The sequence below is a fragment of the Thalassophryne amazonica genome, chromosome 4, assembly GCF_902500255.1.
Source record: "Thalassophryne amazonica chromosome 4, fThaAma1.1, whole genome shotgun sequence".
NCBI classification, from domain to species: domain Eukaryota; kingdom Metazoa; phylum Chordata; class Actinopteri; order Batrachoidiformes; family Batrachoididae; genus Thalassophryne; species Thalassophryne amazonica.
In genome coordinates this window covers 141,542,283-141,548,282 of record NC_047106.1, presented here as the reverse complement: position 1 = coordinate 141,548,282, position 6,000 = coordinate 141,542,283, and the positions used below count along the sequence as shown (strand labels likewise).

At 43.2% G+C, this 6,000-nt stretch overlaps 1 pseudogene; it reads left to right on the top strand.

The window, feature by feature from the left end:
- Positions 1 to 1,244: 1,244 nt before the first annotated feature.
- The window catches only part of LOC117509058, a 113,511-nt pseudogene continuing 108,755 nt past the window's right edge, over positions 1,245 to 6,000 (top strand).

Here is a 6,000-nt window from a genome sequence, read left to right as displayed (position 1 = left end):
ATAACACTAATGAAAACAGGGAAAACAAATGAGTCTTTAAATGTGACTTAAAAGTTTCCACAGTATCAGACTGCCGAATGTGTGCCGGCAGATTGTTCCACAGAGCTGGGGCACGGTAGGAGAAAGCTCTGTGACCAGCAGACACCCTGGAAACACACAGAAGTCCTGCACCCTGAGAACGCAGAGCCCGAGCTGGTACATAAGGGTTTACCAGGTCAGCCAGATAGGGAGGTGCAAGTCCATGAACAATTTTATAAACTATAACAGTTACTTTAAAATCCGATCTTGCAGCACACTGGAAGCCAGTGCAGGGATTCCAAAACGGGCGTAATGTGGTCAAACTTTTTTGCTTTGTGTCAAAGTCTGGCAGCAGCGTTTTGAACCAGTTGAAGACCCCTAATCCTGGACTGCATCAAACCAGAAAATAGAGCATTCCAAATGCATGAATCAAAGTCTCAGCATCAGCCAAAGAGAGGATGGGACGAATCTTCGCTACTATTTCGCAAATGGAAGAAAGCAGTCCTTGTAATCCTCGAAATAAGGATAAATATATACTGGAGGAGACAAATAAATAATAAACAATAAATATCCTCATATTTGAGTACTGAGTTTTCTTCTATGTTCATTAGATCTGGATAAAGGGGAGTGTTGCCCCTGCCACCCAGGGATTTTAACTTAAGGGGCTGATTTTTAATGTCATCACCCCCAGAACTGACTCCACCACAATGCACAAAAGACGGCAGTTAGTGACGCTTAAAAAAAAAACAAAAAAAACTAGCTAGCAGTCAGTCCCAGCAGACATAAGGCGTGAGGTGGGGTACACCCTGGACAGGATTGCCAGTCTGTCACAGGCTCCACCGTAGACAAACACATTCACACCTATGGACAATTTAATGTTTCCAGTCCACCTAACCTGCGTGTCTTTGGATGTGGGAGGAGGAAGCTGGAGCACCTGGAGGGAACCCATGCAAACACTGGGAGAACACGCAAACTCCACACAGAAAGGCCAAAGGTGGGAATCAAACCCATGACCTTCTTGCTGTGAGGCAACAGTGCTAACCACTAAGCCACTGTGCTGCCCCATTCGGTGTCTCCTGACGCATTATTTAAAACCCACAACACCAGTGTAATTTAGCACTTATCTCATTTAACTATGGCCCTAAAGCTGAGTTTTGATCTGAAGAGCTGCAGGTTGTTCATTGTTTGTCTCTGCAGAAGTTATTTTGCTGTCTGCAGTCACATAAACTGGAAGCTTTCACTGTCATTCCATTTGGTCATTTAGGATCGGTGAAGATGTTTCCAAGGCAACAGAAGGAAGCTATGCTGGAAAACACTTCAGGATAGGCTTCATGACGATGCCCGCGCCACAGGACAGAGTGGCCCCTCCCATCCAGGGATTTGCTGTCCGTTCCCAGAGTCTCCACTCGTGGGGTGTAGCTGATGATGATTCCAATCACAGTCGAAAACAACCACCCCCCAAACCCCGGAGAGATCCCAACACCAAACTCAGCAACAGTTCAGAGATGGTTAATGGGGGCTCAAGTGCCACCAAGAACCCCAGAGACACCAACAAATCACCACAGCAGATCGAAGGTGAGAAGCTGATAAGGCAGGGCTGCTGTCTGTCTGTGGCAGGGGTCATCAATCGTGTTGCTGGAGGGCGCCTGCCCTGCATGTTTTCAAACTGTCCTGTTCCACCCCCAGACAATTAACTATATCAGGTGTTCTCAGCCAATCAAGAGCTGGAAACACCAAATTAAAAAAATAGTAGTACACATGGAAAACATGCAGGGCAGGTGTGATCCAGGAATAGGGTTGGTGACCCCTGGTTGTGAGAGACTTCGGCCACATGTTTTTGTTCCACTTGAGGTTTATAGGTGCCGACCAAATTTGAACTCAATCAGATAAGATTTAGAGGTCCCCCAGAATGACATATGTTCCTCTCCCTCCGCAGGCAAGGCAATGTCACCCTAATGGGAGAAGACTCTGATGCCATTATTTTTCTTTCACAGGTACCTGTGATGGTTTCTAATTGCAAAAAGTGGTGGTTGATTAGTCACCCAGAGCATAACATTACTGGAATTACTGGATTATTACATTGCTTTGTGGGGGACCCCTAAACAATGTCCGATTACAATAAAATTTGGCACAGACGTTTATTTGATTATATTTATTTCATCAGAATTTTATTAGTGTAACAAGAACATGTGCCCAAAACATTTTGTAACAGGTCTAACCCCTAGTGATGGAAGATGTTACAGAAACAAGCTCAGAAGCTGGTTCTACAAAGAGCCAAGAGGATGCAACATTTCTTATGAAAACATCAGCAGACAGTGTTCAGGGTACCAAGGAGGAGTTTTTGACAGTGTAAGGGTGACTCTTTCACGAATCTGCTGGGGGTTTGGGGGCCACCAAAGACTAGGGCACGCTTTTGGGGGAGGAGTGAAGCTGAGAGGTTTTAGGCTATTTAGATGGATAATTTGATAATCTGGAGGGGTACAATTAATGACAGATCTTTAACCTACTGCACCGAGTTTGTCAACTGTCAGTTTTTTTTCTCATATGGGACTCCGCTGAGGGCTGGTCGCATCTCCTCTCTCTCCTCTCTTTCTCTGTTTCCCAATCTCTGCCCCAACCTTCAAATGTCCCAACTTCACCAGACTGTGAATTCTTCAAACAATATTGGAATAACCATGGAATTGATCATCTGGTCCTCTCGCTATTGACACCATCTTTTCAACAAGGAAATCAGGGCTGGGGGACCCTGCGCACCCAGGTGGAGCCTATCCTGTGGGCTATGTTCTTGATGCCTGGGAGAAGTGGTGTGTTGCGTGCTTGGCACCACCCTCCGTGGACGACGTTGAGGACTTATTCTTATTTGATTTGATGGCAGGAGAGCTTTTGCTGCTTTTGCCCTGACCTACCAGAAAATTGACAAGATGGCTGCTACCAAAACCACAACCCCAGACCTGTCCATTATGATTAATGAGGTGGGCAAGGCGGTACAATCTCAGACTGCGTTAACTCTTGAACTTAAATGCAAATTGGAAGTCATCTCGGAGCAAATGTCTGCCCTGCAAAGGAATTGATGTTGCAGACCAGTGAGTATCACAGTTGGATCTGGATGGTTTAAAGAGAGGCCGTACTGGAACTCTGTTGTTTCTCTGCCTAACCCAACATGGCAGCCTTATCAGCTACTGAAGGTTAAACTGCCCTGTTTGTTTTCCTCCAGAAGGATTTCAATGGCCTTGGTGAAACATCTGGCTCCCTCTTCATTTGCCCTTCCCTACAGTCTATGGTTGTCAAGGCTACTCCAGACTCTACGCATACATGGACAGAGACTGATATGAACTCATCTGCAAACATGGCGCATGACCCCCCCACTCCTACTCCCTTTGTGTTTCTGTCCCTACCCTGTTCTCCGGTCTGCCACTCCCCCTGAGCTCAACCACGTGGTGGAAAAGCTGCTGCAGCCCCACACACTCATTGCCTCAATTTGGATGATGGATTATTTCAAAGTTCAGCGTACATGAGCGTACATAGTGTACATAGCATAGCCTATTAGCTATTTATTATCTAATAACCTACCTCACCCTCATTCACCTTGTGTGTATATATATATATATATGCCAGTTGAATGTTTTATGTTTTAAGTGGTTTCCAGGCTTACTGTTGTGTGGGCCGCTGAAGAGGAGGTACTGCTGGCCCACCACCACCAGAGGGCGCCCTGCCTGGAGTGCGGGCTCCAGGCACCAGAGGGCGTCGCCACCTGAGATGAGCAGCCAGGGTGACAGCTGTCACCCATTATTGGACACAGCTGTTTCTACTCGGCACCAAGGTATATCAGGAGGACGGCGTCTGACCTCAGTGCCGAGATATCGCCTAAGACTGAGGTAGTATCTCTGCATTCTTATTCTGATTAACCAGCTAATCATTTGTTAAACCTTTTCAGGATTGTTGACTGCTAAAAGCTATATTGCTTGGATAAGTACTCACCTTCCTGTTGTGCATTGACAAGAGGTGGAGGCGGCTTCTCCCCTCTTCGTTACTGGGTGCTGTGCATCACACCTGTGTGTTGTTGCTCTCTCCTGCCAGCAGTACCGGATCCGACGAGCGGAGGCAGTGGCCACCTGGGAATTCGGGACTTGGCGGTTCCAGTATTTCCAGGGTCGGTGGCAGAGGAGATCGGGGTGGTTCCGGTTCGACTGAGGACGGCGTCTCCTACCTTCGAGCCTGCCCACACAACACCAGCAATTCGACCCCAAATTGTGATTGTTGTACTATTGTGCTTGTTTCACAATAGTAAACCCTGTATTTATCTTCCTCCTTGTCCGTTCATTGCGCCCCCCTGTTGTGGGTCGTGTTCCTACACTTTCACAACACTTACTACTGTTATGTTAGCTACATATATGTTCATTAGCTTACCTGCAATTTATCCCCCTCCGTCATGTTAGTTATAGGCTAAATTGGCCTACATGATGCTGCAGCCCGAGCCAGAGCTCTCTTTAACCGGGAATATTCCACCTTTATATCCTTCACTAAGGTATTTATATCATGTCTCCATATACATTTCAACATGCTTTACTTTTTCTTGTTCCCCCCTTTTTAATATTATTCTATTTATGGAAATAATGGAGGAGTGGGGTACAATTAGTTATACCTAACAGCTAACGTTAGCTTATCTAGCTGGCTGTAGCACCGTTTATCGTAGCTTACAAAATAATTTGTTTCTTTTCTATTAAAACCCACATTAATTCATACTTTTGTCCACATTTATTTTATATGTATTTGTTAATACTGTTATTGTAGGTTTAACCTAAGCTATTATACTTTATACAGTAATTACTGTTTTTGTTTATCTTTGTTAGTTTGCTAGGTAAGGTTAGCTTATTAATGGCTAATTTAGCTCTTCCAACTATAACTAGCTTATTTCATTATTTAAAATTTTTATTTTACATGGGGTAGATTTTTTAATGACTCATCAGTTTATGTTCTTTTTAAAGATATGAACTATAGTACCTTAGTTCTTAGATTTCCATTGATAGCATATAGATTATGCTTTTTATTTTCCTATAGTACGCTAGCAGAGTTACTTTAGATAGATAACAATACACATTACATCATAGCTTCTGTTTCTATAATAAAATACCATGGCCATGACCAAATCTTCTGTATTATTATTTAGATTTAATACCTACTCCTGTACATTATATAGTACCATATTTATGCTATATGTTGTTTATTACCCTTAATATTTAAATATAGTTATATATATGATGTCTTATCTTTCTTATGTCCTTATATTTATTATCATTATATATACTTTTTTCTTGAGCCACTTGGGTGGGTAGGGAGAGTTCCCATGGGATAAAAAAAGACTTTTCAACCTACCATCCCTGGTTCTCGGGACCAGGCACCTAAGTGCCTCTACTCTACTCTTTCTACTCTTCTATTTTACTCTTTCTTTTTAGATATTTAGATATACCTTAGTATACTAGCATAGTTCCACCTTAGAATTGGAATATAATATATAAGATATACCTTACTGAATTTTCATGAAACAAATCCAATTTATATGTGCGATTGTTTTTAATTCTAATGTGTGCCATTATTATGTTCAACTGGTAATATTGTGGATTAATTGCTGTATTTTTGTTTGAGGTAATTGGGTGTGAAGATGAATTGCCCTTCTAAGGAATCAATAAAGTTGCTTGAATCTTAAATCTTGAGGACCTGGACAACACTATTTTATTCAGAAATAACAAAGGACGGCCTATGAAATGATATGTATAAAATAACGTGACCTGCAGGGGCGGACCTCACTTAGCTGAATGGAAGGTTGTTGGGGTACCTTTGGTACCTTGCTTTTCTCAATATTTTGGTGGGGAAGCACCCTACCATCCTCTAGTGACCAGCTGCCCCTGAGACCGACTAAACCTGTCTTTTTTAGTAAGACCCAGGTGATGAGGATCACTGACATTTTGAGGAAACATCACCCTT